A 13333-nucleotide genomic window follows, 5' to 3' on the forward strand; every position below is an offset into this window, starting at 1 on the left:
ATATAACTACTATAATACTGCCCCCCATGTACAAGAATATAACTACTATAATACTGCCCCCCATGTACAGGAATATAACTACTATAATACTGCCCCCCATGTACAAGAATATAACTACTATAATACTGCCCACTATGTACAGGAATATAACTACTATAATACTGCCCCCTATGTACAGGAATATAACTACTTTAATACTGCCCCCTATGTACAGGAATATAACTACTATAATACTGCCCCCTATGTACAAGAATAGAACTACTATAATACTGCCCCCTATGTACAGGAATATAACTACTATAATACTGCCCCCTATGTACAAGAATATAACTACTATAATACTGCCCCCTATGTACAGGAATATAACTACTATAATACTGCCCCCTATGTACAGGAATATAACTGCTATAATACTGCCCAATATGTACAAGAATATAACTACTATAATACTGCCCCCTATGTACAGGAATATAACTACTATAATACTGCCCCCTATGAATAGGAATATATCTACTATAATACTGCCCCCTATGTACAGGAATATAACTACGATAATACTGCCCCCTATGTACAAGAATATAACTACTATAATACTGCCCCCTATATACAGAACTATAACTACTATAATACTGCTCCCTATGTACAAGAATATAACTACTATAATACTGCCCCCTACGTACAAGAATATAACTACTATAATACTGCCCCCTATGTACAAGAATATAACTACTATAATACTGCCCCGTATGTACAGGAATATAACTACTATAATACTGCCCCCTATGTACAGGAATATAACTACTATAATACTGCCCCCTATGTACAAGAATATAACTACTATAATACTGCCCCCTATGTACAAGAATATAACTACTATAATACTGCCTCCTATGTACAAGAATATAACTACTGTAATACTGCCTCCTATGTACAAGAATATAACTACTATAATACTGCCCCCTATGTACAAGAATATAACTACTATAATACTGCCCCCTATGTACAGGAATATAACTACTATAATACTGCCCCCTATGTACAAGAATATAACTACTATAATACTGCCCCCTATGTACAGGAATATAACTACTATAATACTGCCCCCTATGTACAAGAATATAACTACTATAATACTGCCCCCTATGTACAAGAATATAACTACTATAATACTGCCCCTATGTACAAGAATATAACTACTATAATACTGCCTCCTATGTACAGGAATATAACTACTATAATACTGCCCCCTATGTACAAGAATATAACTACTATAATACTGCCCCCTATGTACAAGAATATAACTACTATAATACTGCCCCTATGTACAAGAATATAACTACTATAATACTGCCTCCTATGTACAGGAATATAACTACTATAATACTGCCCCCTATGTACAAGAATATAACTACTATAATACTGCCCCCTATGTACAAGAATATAACTACTATAATACTGCCCCCTATGTACAAGAATATAACCACTATAATACTGCCCCCTATGTACAGGACTATAACTACTATAATACTGCCCCCTATGTACAGGAATATAACTACTATAATACTGCCCCCTATGTACAAGAATATAACTACTATAATACTGCCCCCTATGTACAAGAATATAACTACTATAATACTGCCCCCTATGTACAGGAATATAACTACTATAATACTGCTCCCTATGTACAAGAATATAACTACTATAATACTGCCCCCTATGTACAAGAATATAACTACTATAATACTGCCCCCTATGTACAGGAATGTAACTACTATAATACTGCCCCCTATGTACAGGAATATAACTATTGTAATACTGCCCCCTAATGACAGGAATATAACTACTATAATACTGCCCCCTATGTACAAGAATATAACTACTATAATACTGCCCCCTATGTACAAGAATATAACTACGATAATACTGCCCCTATGTACAAGAATATAACCACTATAATACTGCCCCCTATGTACAGGACTATAACTACTATAATACTGCTCCCTATGTACAAGAATATAACTACTATAATACTGCCCCCTATGTACAAGAATATAACTACTATAATACTGCCCCCTATGTACAGGAATATAACTACTATAATACTGCCCCCTATGTACAAGAATATAACTACTATAATACTGCCCCCTATGTACAGGAATATAACTACTATAATACTGCCCCCTATGTACAAGAATATAACTACTATTATACTGCCCCCTATGTACAAGAATATAACTACTATAATACTGCCCCCTATGTACAGGAATATAACTACTATAATACTGCCCCCTATGTACAGGAATATAACTACTATAATACTGCCCCCTATGTACAAGAATATAACTACTATAATACTGCCTCCTATGTACAAGAATATAACCACTATAATACTGCCCCCTATGTACAAGAATATAACTACTATAATACTGCCCCCTATGTACAGGAATATAACTACTATAATACTGCCCCCTATGTACAGGAATATAACTACTATAATACTGACCCCTATGTACAAGAATATAACCACTATAATACTGCCCACTATGTTCAGGACTATAACTACTATAATATTGCTCCCTATGTACAAGAATATAACTACTATAATACTGCCCCCTATGTACAAGAATATAACTACTATAATACTGCCCCCTATGTACAGGAATATAACTACTATAATACTGCCCCCTATGTACAGGAATATAACTACTATAATACTGCCCCCTATGTACAAGAATATAACTACTATAATACTGCCCCTATGTACAAGGATATAACTACTATAATACTGCCCCCTATGTACAGGAATATAACTACTATAAAACTGCCCCCTATGTACAAGAATATAACTACTATAATACTGCCCCCTATGTACAGGAATATAACTACTATAATACTGCTCCCTATGTACAAGAATATAACTACTGTAATATAGCCCCCTATGTACTAGAATATAACTACTATAATATAGCCCCCTATGTACAAGAATATAACTACTATACCACTGCCACCTATGTACAGGAATATAACTACTATAATACTGCCCCCTATGTACAGGAATATAACTACTATAATACTGCCCCCTATGTACAAGAATATAACTACTATAATACTGCCCCCTATGTACAGGAATATAACTACTATAATACTGCCCCCTATGTACAAGAATATAACTACTATAATACTGCCCCCTATGTACAAGAATATAACTACTATAATACTGCCTCCTATGTACAAGAATATAACTACTATAATACTGCCCCCTATGTACAAGATTATAACTACTATAATACTGCCTCCTATGTACAAGAATATAACTACTATAATACTGCCCCCTATGTACAGGAATATACCTACTATAATACTGCCCCCTATGTACAGGAATATAACTACTATAATACTGCCCCCTATGTACAGGAATATAACTACTATAATACTGCCCCCTATGTACAGGAATATAACTACTATAATACTGCCCCCTATGTACAGGAATATAACTACTATAATACTGCCCCCTATGTACAAGAATATAACTACTATAATACTGCCCCCTATGTACAAGAATATAACTACTATAATACTGCCCCCTATGTACAAGAATATAACCACTATAATACTGCCCCCTATGTACAGGACTATAACTACTATAATACTGCTCCCTATGTACAAGAATATAACTACTATAATACTGCCCCCTATGTACAAGAATATAACTACTATAATACTGCCCCCTATGTACAGGAATATAACTACTATAATACTGCCCCCTATGTACAGGAATATAACTACTATAATACTGCCCCCTATGTACAAGAGTATAACTACTATAATACTGCCCCCTATGTACAGGAATATAACTACTATAATACTGTCCCCTATGTACAAGAATATAACTACTATAATACTGCCCCCTATGTACAGGAATATAACTACTATAATACTGCCCCCTATGTACAGGAATATAACTACTATAATACCACCCCCTATGTACAGGAATATAACTACTATAATACTGCCCCCTATGTACAGGAATATAACTACTATAATACTGACCCCTATGTACAAGAATATAACCACTATAATACTGCCCCCTATGTTCAGGACTATAACTACTATAATACTGCCCCCTATGTACAGGAATATAACTACTATAATACTGCCCCCTATGTACAGGAATATAACTACTATAATACTGCCCCCAATGTACAGGAATATAACTTCTATAATACTGCCTCCTATGTACAGGGATATAACTACTATAATACTGCTCCCTATGTACAGGAATATAACTACTATAATACTGCCCCCTATGTACAAGAATATAACTACTATAATACTGCCTCCTATGTACAAGAATATAACTACTATAATACTGCCCCCTATGTACAAGAATATAACTACTATAATACTGCCCCCTATGTACAAGAATATAACTACTATAATACTGCCCTCCTATGTACAGGAATATAACTACTATAATACTGCCCCCTATGTACAGGAATATAACTACTATAATACTGCCCCCTATGTACAAGAATATAACTACTATAATACTGCCCCCTATGTACAGGAATATAACTACTATTATACTGCCCCCTATGTACAGGAATATAACTACTATAATACTGCCCCCTATGTACAGGAATATAACTACTATAATACTGCCCCCTATGTACAGGGATATAACTACTATTATACTGCCCCCTATGTACAAGAATATAACTACTATAATACTGCCCCCTATGTACAAGAATATAACTACTATAATACTGCCCCCTATGTACAGGAATATAACTACTATAATACTGCCCCCTATGTACAAGAATATAACTACTATAATACTGCCCCCTATGTACAAGAATATAACTACTATAATACTGCCCCCTATGTACAGGAATATAACTACTATAATACTGCCTCCTATGTACAGGAATATAACTACTATAATACTGCCCCCTATGTACAGGAATATAACTACTATAATACTGCCCCCTATGTACAGGAATATAACTACTATAATACTGCCCCCTATGTACAGGAATATAACTACTATAATAGTGCCCCCTATGTACAAGAATATAACTACTATAATACTGCCCCCTATGTACAGGGATATAACTACTATAATACTGCCCTCTATGTACAAGAATATAACTACTATAATACTGCCCCCTATGTACAAGAATATAACTACTATAATACTGCCCCCTATGTACAAGAATATAACTACTATAATACTGCCTCCTATGTACAAGAATATAACTACTATAATACTGCCTCCTATGTACAAGAATATAACTACTATAATACTGCCTCCTATGTACAAGAATATAACTACTATAATACTGCCCCCTATGTACAGGAATATAACTACTATAATACTGCCCCCTATGTACAGGAATATAACTACTATAATACTGCCCCCTATGTACAAGAATATAACTACTATAATACTGCCCCCTATGTACAAGAATATAACTACTATAATACTGCCTCCTATGTACAAGAATATAACTACTATAATACTGCCCCCTATGTACAAGAATATAACTACTATAATACTTCCCCCTATGTACAAGAATATAACTACTATAATACTGCCCCCTATGTACAGGAATATAACTACTATAATACTGCCCCCTATGTACAGGAATATAACTACTATAATACTGCCCGCTATGTACAGGAATATAACTACTATAATAGTGCCCCCTATGTACAAGAATATAACTACTATAATACTGCCCCCTATGTACAGGGATATAACTACTATAATACTGCTCCCTATGTACAAGAATATAACTACTATAATACTGCCCCCTATGTACAAGAATATAACTACTATAATACTGCCCCTATGTACAAGAATATAACTACTATAATAGTGCCCCCTATGTACAAGAATATAACTACTATAATACTGCCCCCTATGTACAGGGATATAACTACTATAATACTGCCCCTATGTACAAGAATAACCAGTACACATCCCTGTACATCATTTACAAATGTGACTGGAATGAAACTCCTTCGGCCTTCAGAACTTTAATCACGTTTATTTAAGGAAATCTTCTTGCTCTCGCTTTCCTTTTTTCAGGCCTCTTCCGCGGTTCCTCTTTCTCAGTGAAACGTTTTGCACCAGTGTTGATGGCCAGGAGTTGGAAAAATTAGGGTTAGCCTCACCCTAAAAACCAATATTTCTGGTATTTTCTTGGTTCCCTTCCCTTATCCCCAAGATGGAACAAAAATGTATCATGATACTTGATAAATGATAAAAACCACAGAAGACCCCATAAAAATCAAGCCCCCGATAAGCTTAATGTATGGTGATGTCAATACTATTATTAGAAAGCAGTGAAACAAGACATTTTTAAGAAATTGTATATATGTGTATATGGACACAAAACCATCATAAGCCCCTCCCCTCCCTTGACCTCCAATTATATTAACATTGACCCCTTCACCTCTCTAGACCTCGAGTGGTGGTAACATCGACTCCCTCACCCTCCTAAACCTTCAATGATATTAACATTCACCCCTTCACCTCCCCAGAACACCAGGAATGTTAGGATGATCTCTTTACTGTCCTGAGATATTAGTATTAACCCCTTCACTATCCTAGACCACTAGGGGCGTAACCATAAACCCCTTGACTGTCCAAGACCACCAAAAACCCACCAGGAACAGTAATAGTTGTGACGGATACTTGATAGATGGACAGTAACTGAAGAGTTGTAGTATCTACTCCAAGTTCCCTAATTGTGTTTAGTCTTATTATGAGGTTACTTAATTATTGAAGAAACCCAATAGTGGGAAATATAGGAGGGAATCCCCACCCTGACGGGTTCTTGTCATCAGATAAGGAATCTCATTTAGAAAATGAAAGCTTTGGGGGTATAAAATCCAAGAGATGGAGACCTTAGAGCACAGACCCACAACAAGGAGGTCCGGGGACACTGTCCACACACGAAAAGGAACGCAATGAATGCAGGTAGGAGGCTTGTATCTTCAGGGAAGACAAAGCTGTAGGACCTCCTGGGGCTTTCGAGGGTCTACATGGAAGATAGATAGAAGGATAGGCAACTTTGAGTCATGTAGATCATTGCTGATCATATTGACCAGACTCAATACGTGGTGGAAGCAAAGTTCTTCATTGTGGACCAGGGTTGGGGGAGACTGGAATCATTGATAACATTTTGCTCTCAAACTCTCGACATACACAATGACAAAAAACTAAAAACATAGACGAGTGTCTATGACTACAGACTTCAGTCTATTTGTGGGTTCCACCTCTTGCTTAAAAGGAAGGAAATCATCTAAAAACTGCCCATGTAGGGTTGTGGACGGAGATGAGACTGATTAGAGAAGGAGAAGCAAACGAGACAAGGCACGAGAGAGAGAATGACTAAAATGGGGGGGGGGGGGTTGATTGTCCTGGACACGAAGGTAGCTAAGAGAAGCTCTAGAAAGTAGGTCATGGAGGTGGAAGGAGAACGGTGAAGATTGATGATCTTGGACTTGTAATAAGGTAAGTTGGAGGAGGTCTCAGAGTGGAGAAGGCAGGAAGATTTAGTGTATCAACAAGAAGAGTGTTGTGTCCGATTACTAATACATTGTACCATCTGTCCAGGTGTATTCTGGTGGCCCATAATATTCTACCTTATGGTAATGAGGTGGACAGTAGAAGGAGCTCCTGTAACTAAGAACTTGACACCGAAGAGCGTCACTCTCAGCCAAGACTTCGGCAGGATGTTAAAATTGTCCAGGAAGCTGTTACGGGAGAGCAGACTGTTGACCCATCACTACGTAAGTGACCACGAGCAACCGTAGCCTGGTATCTGTGACTGCTTGAAGTGCCATGTGATGGCCAGGATGCCATAAACTTTTTGTGGTGACTGAATCTTTGCCATTGTTTTTTTTTTATGAGATGCATTGTGACACGTATTTTAACTTCCCATATTCGACAACAGTTTCTCCTTAGTAAATAGTCTTAGTCATGAGATTGCGATGTAATGTTTTGGGCAGCCCCGTGTCTCTTTGGTCATGTGTGTCCTACAGTAGTGATGAAATGTTGTATGATGTCCAGTGGGCATTGTCAGATAATCCAGTTACTTGTTGAGGTCCTAAGTCTAGACTTTGATCATCGGAACAGAAAACATTAAGGATTAAGACCTTAAGACCTTCTTCTTCTGCCAAATTTTGACTTGACTCCAAATCTACCATAATTTTCTTGGTGACTCAATATAAGTAACATCGACTTCATAGTTGGTTCTCGTGTCGCATTAGGTCTTCGTAAATCTTGCTTGGTGTCCATTGACTCTAGAAGGCAGTCATAGATTATTGGGAATAGTATGGTAATCTTAAAACTGGTGGAACAAGTCCATCTTCTTGACTTGACTCTAACTCTTCGTTGAGGCCCTTGGTAACTCAACGTAACGAAGCCTTCATCTTCATACTTGGTGATCATGATTTATAGTTCCAGTTTATAGATCAGGACCTTGTTCCAAAGGTTAGATGTTTTACCACATCTTAGTTTTCCTATTTTCCAAAAAAGTTTCTTATCTTCTGATTGTAAGTTTTTCTATCCCTCCGAAGATCTTCTCCAAGTTGGAATGTTGAGGATTTCCTCAATGTATTTGTCTTGCTTCACCTCCTTCAAATTCATCTGATAATTGTCTGAATCTTCTCTTATCTTTAGCAATTGTGGAAATTTCCTGGGTCCCAACTGAATTTCACAGGAAACTCCCTAAACCTCACCTCAGTTGCTATCAATGTTAGTTCTTGGCTGAAGCTACAGGTGAGTCTCAGGCCTTCTCAAACAATGACCCTTGACCCTTAATGATTTCTCTTCATCTATAAAACCTCCTATTTTCTTCAGCCTAGTGACCGCCTCAGGTTCCTTAGTGATGCTCTCCAGGTGTATCCTGAGTATTTGAAGGAGCTCGAGGAATGGGAGAAGAAGGAGACAAAGGAAGGCTTGCCATTGCCTCTCAAAGGAAGTGTCTCTCATGTTCGTCTAGACCTCAGAGATCTTCTTCAGCACATCCATAGACAGGTTAGTGACCACACAAAAACTAAGAAATGGGTACATTGCACAGTGCCCAGAAACTTATCACTGGTGGTCGGACCAATATGACCTAATTTGTGAGTGAGGTAGATACATAATTTAGTTTCATGATGCTTTATCTTTTTTAGATGTCATCATTTGGACTTAATCCCACCAAAGCATCGGCCAAAGATCGCCCATGGGGCAGTGCCAGTGAATGGTGCACACGCCTGAAAATGTACCAAATTCTTCGCACCTTGGAACAGACTTTGCTCCGAGCGGTGAGGGAGTATACCATACTGCAACGTTACCGTCGTTAAAAGCTAAAAAATTTCAGATGTGGGGATTGAGACTTTGAGATTCCTGACAACAAATACACTATTGTACCCTGTACTGTAAGCTATGGAAGGTGAGGCGGAACCTGGCTTGGAAACTGTGTGAAAAACTTTATTTAAGATTATCTGAATGTCAGTTGTCCTGTACCCCAAGTGTCAGCGTGTCCCTGTACCCCAAGTATCAGCGTGTCCTTGTCCTGTACCTCCAATTGTCAACGTGTCCCTGTACCCCAAGTATCAGCGTGTCCTTGTCCTGTACCCCCAAATGTCATCGTGTCCCTGTACCCAAAGTATCAGCGTGTCCCTGTCCTGTACCCCAAATGTCAATGTGTCCCTGTACCCCAAGTGTCAGCGTGTCCCTGTCCTGTCCCCCAAGTGTCAGTGTGTCCCTGTCCAGTCCCCCAAGTGTCAGTGTGTCCCTGTCCTGTCCCCCCAAGTGTCAGCGTGTCCCTGTCCTGTCCCCCAAGTGTCAGCGTGTCCCTGTCCTGTTCCCCCAAGTGTCAGCTTGTCCCTGTACCCCAAGAGTTGGTGTGTCCCTGTCCTGTACCCCCTTGTGTCAGCGTGTCCCTGTCCTGTCCCCCCAAGTGTCAGCGTGTCCCTGTACCCCAAGTGTCAGTGTGTCCCTGTCCTGTCCCCCCAAGTGTCAGCGTGTCCCTGTCCTGTCCCCCCAAGTGTCAGCGTGTCCCTGTCCTGTCCCCCAAGTGTCAGCATGTCCCTGTCCCTGTACCCCAAGTGTCAGTGTGTCCCTGTCCCTGTACTCCAAGTGTCAGCGTGTCCCTGTCCTGTCACCCCAAGTGTCAGCGTGTTCCTGGCCTGCGCCTCCCAAGTGTCAGCGTGTCCCTGTCCTGTCCCCCCAAGTGTCAGCGTGTCCCTGTCCTGTCCTCCAAGTGTCAGCGTGTCCCTGTCCTGTCCCCCAAGTGTCAGTGTCCTTGTCCTGTCCCCCCAAGTGTCAGCATGTCCCTGTCCTGTCCCCCAAGTGTTAGTGTCCTTGTCCTGTCCCCCCCAAGTGTCAGTGTCCTTGTCCTGTCCTCCCCAAGTGTCAGCATGTCCCTGTACCCCAAGTGTCAGCGTGTCCCTGTCTTGTCCCCCCAATGGTCAGCGTGTCCCTGTCCTGTCCCCCAAGTGTCAGTGTCCTTGTCCTGTCCCCCCCCAAGTGTCAGTGTGTCCCTGTCCTGTCCCCCAAATGTCAGTGTCCTTGTCCTGTCCCCCCCAAGTGTCAGAGTGTCCCTGTCCTGTCCCTCAAGTGTCAGCGTGTCCCCGTCCTGTCCCCCCAAGTGTCAGTGTGTCCTTGTCCTGTCCCCCCCAAGTGTCAGCATGTCCCTGTCCTGTCCCCAAGTGTCAGCGTGTCCCTGTCCTGTCCCCCCAAGTGTAAGCGTGTTCCTGGCCTGTCCCCCAAGTGTCAGCGTGTCCCTGTCCTGTCCCCCAAGCGTCAGCGTTTCCCTGTCCTGTCCCCCCAAGTGTCAGCGTGTCCCTGTCCTGTCCCCCAAGTGTCAGCATGTCCCTGTCCCCCCAAGTGTAAGCGTGTCCCTGTCCTGTCCCCCAAGTGTCAGCGTGTCCCTGTCCTATCCCCCAAGTGTCAGCGTGTCCCTGCCCTGTCCCCTCAAGTGTCAGCGTGTCCCTGTCCTGTCCTCCAAGTGTCAGCGTGTCCCTGTCTTGTCCTCCAAGTGTCAGCGTGTCCCTGTCCTGTCCCACCAAATGTCAGCGTGTCCCTGTCCTGTCCCCCCAAGTGTCAGCGTGTCCCTGTCCTGTCCCCCAAGTGTCAGCTTGTCCCTGCCCCCCCAAGTGTCAGCATGTCCCTGTCCTGTCCCCCCAAGTGTCAGCGTGTCCCTCTCCTGATCCCCCAAGTGTCAGCTTGTCCCTGCCCCCCCAAGTGTCAGCATGTCCCTGTCCTGTCCCCCAAGTGTCAGCGTGTCCCTGTCCTGTCCCTCAAGTGTCAGCGTGTCCCTGTCCTGTCCCTCAAGTGTCAGCGTGTCCCTGTCCTGTCCCCCAATGGTCAGCGTGTCCCTGTCCTGTCCCCCAATGGTCAGCGTGTCCCTGTCCTGTCCCCCAAGTGTCAGCGTGTCCCTGTCCTGTCCCCCAAGTGTCAGCGTGTCCTGTCCCCCAAGTGTCAGCGTGTCCCTGTCCTGTCCCCCTAAGTGTCAGCGTGTCCCTGTCCTGTCCCCCAAGTGTCAGCGTGTCCCTGTCCTGTCCCCCCAAGTGTCAGCGTGTCCCTGTCCCCCCAAGTGTCAGCGTGTCCCTGTCCCCCCAAGTGTCAGCGTGTCCCCGTCCTGTCCCCCCAAGTGTCAGCGTGTCCCTGTCTTGTCCCCCCAATGGTCAGTGTGTCATTGCCCTGTAACACCAAGTGTCAATGAGTGCCCTGTTACTCAGTGTGCCCATTATGCGGTAATGAGGGGTTTCACTTGCCAGTTTCCGAGCCAAAATGCCTCTCTCATCCTCCTGCCTCTTCCGTTATCTGCTCTGACAATATTTATGGATTTATTATATGTTTTTATTTATTATTATTTATAACATGTTGGATATTGCACTGAACTCCGTCCAGAAGTGGATGACCTCCTGGAAGCTCCTGTGATGGGTAAATCTACTCTATCATGGAGGAAATCCTGGGCAGAACTGTGAAGAATTTGCTACTATTATATGTTATTTTATGTATTTTTATCTTTAAAAAAATATTTTTATAATGTGTTATGGCAGCTGATATGTTTGGGTAGAGAAACTCCTTCAGTTCATCCATCCCAGGTCTCACCAACATATCCACCTCAAAGTATGTCCATTCTACATGTCTCCATCTAGTAGCCGCATATCGATACTTTCTCACTGTCTGGACCGTTTTTTGGTCGTAGACCGGTACACCCTTTACCAGTAGTTCCTGGGAGATCACACTCTTCCTAAAAAACCTGAGGATCCTCAGGTTCTAACTAGTCCATTCTTCATTTGCGTCGTCCCACCAGATCTTGTAGACAGTCTCCCGTCTGTCACCCTCATGGGCATGGACCAGCTTCTTCTCCCCTCACCAAGTCTTTCATCCATGTGTCCAGGTTGGCCATTTCTCCCTCATTATTTTCTATACTCTATTTTCTAATCTGTACGATTTGCAACCTTGGATTGTAACTCATAGTTCCAGACTGATATCCTCTGCCCCATTGTTTCCATAGCCTACTATACTCTTCATCCACGTTGGCCAATCCTTGATTATTACTCCCCGAATCTGATGATCTTATGATGTAGATGTCCAAACCCCAATATCAAATCCTGGCAAATCTTTTGACAATTGTGTCCTAGTTCCGGGTTATTACTTCCTCTGATGGACTCATTTCATAATACACAACCCTCTTGGTTTACATGTCCTTGTTGGCCAACTCTTGAGACCATGACTCCATGATGTAACTGTCCAACCACAACAGTTTCACACCATTCCTGAGGCTGGGCTAAGGTCTTGAAGATGTCTCCTTCTCATGTTTCGTCTACCTAGTTTCGGCCCGTTCATCTGGTAGACTGCTTTATCTATGAAGTGGTTAAAATTACACAATTACTCAACTCTGTTAAGTCTATTTTGTGGAAGTTGGTGACTACACGTTGGAGTTTTCTCCCTCGCGAGAGCTTTTCACAAACCTCGATCCACATGAATCCCGTCACGTGGTTCGAAATGATTGTATTTATTTGAAGAGAAAGAATTAATTTATGGTAAATTATGTTTTCTTACATTTTGTACTATTTTATATTTTTATGTCTTTTCATTTTTATAAATTTAAATAAAGAAAATTACACATTTGGGAAATTTTTTTGCCACTTTTTTGAGGGTTGAAGGGTAAAAGGCAAAAGTTTAATTGATGATTGTAAAAGTCACATAATTAATGGGACATGTAACCCTCGTACCCTTATGTCTTCTTTCTCATGTTCCTCTTTGCCCAAAACTTGCTACTTATTACTCCTCCGTAAAAGGAAGGATACAAGAATT

Source organism: Engystomops pustulosus, chromosome 8, assembly GCF_040894005.1.
Source record: "Engystomops pustulosus chromosome 8, aEngPut4.maternal, whole genome shotgun sequence".
NCBI lineage: Eukaryota > Metazoa > Chordata > Amphibia > Anura > Leptodactylidae > Engystomops > Engystomops pustulosus.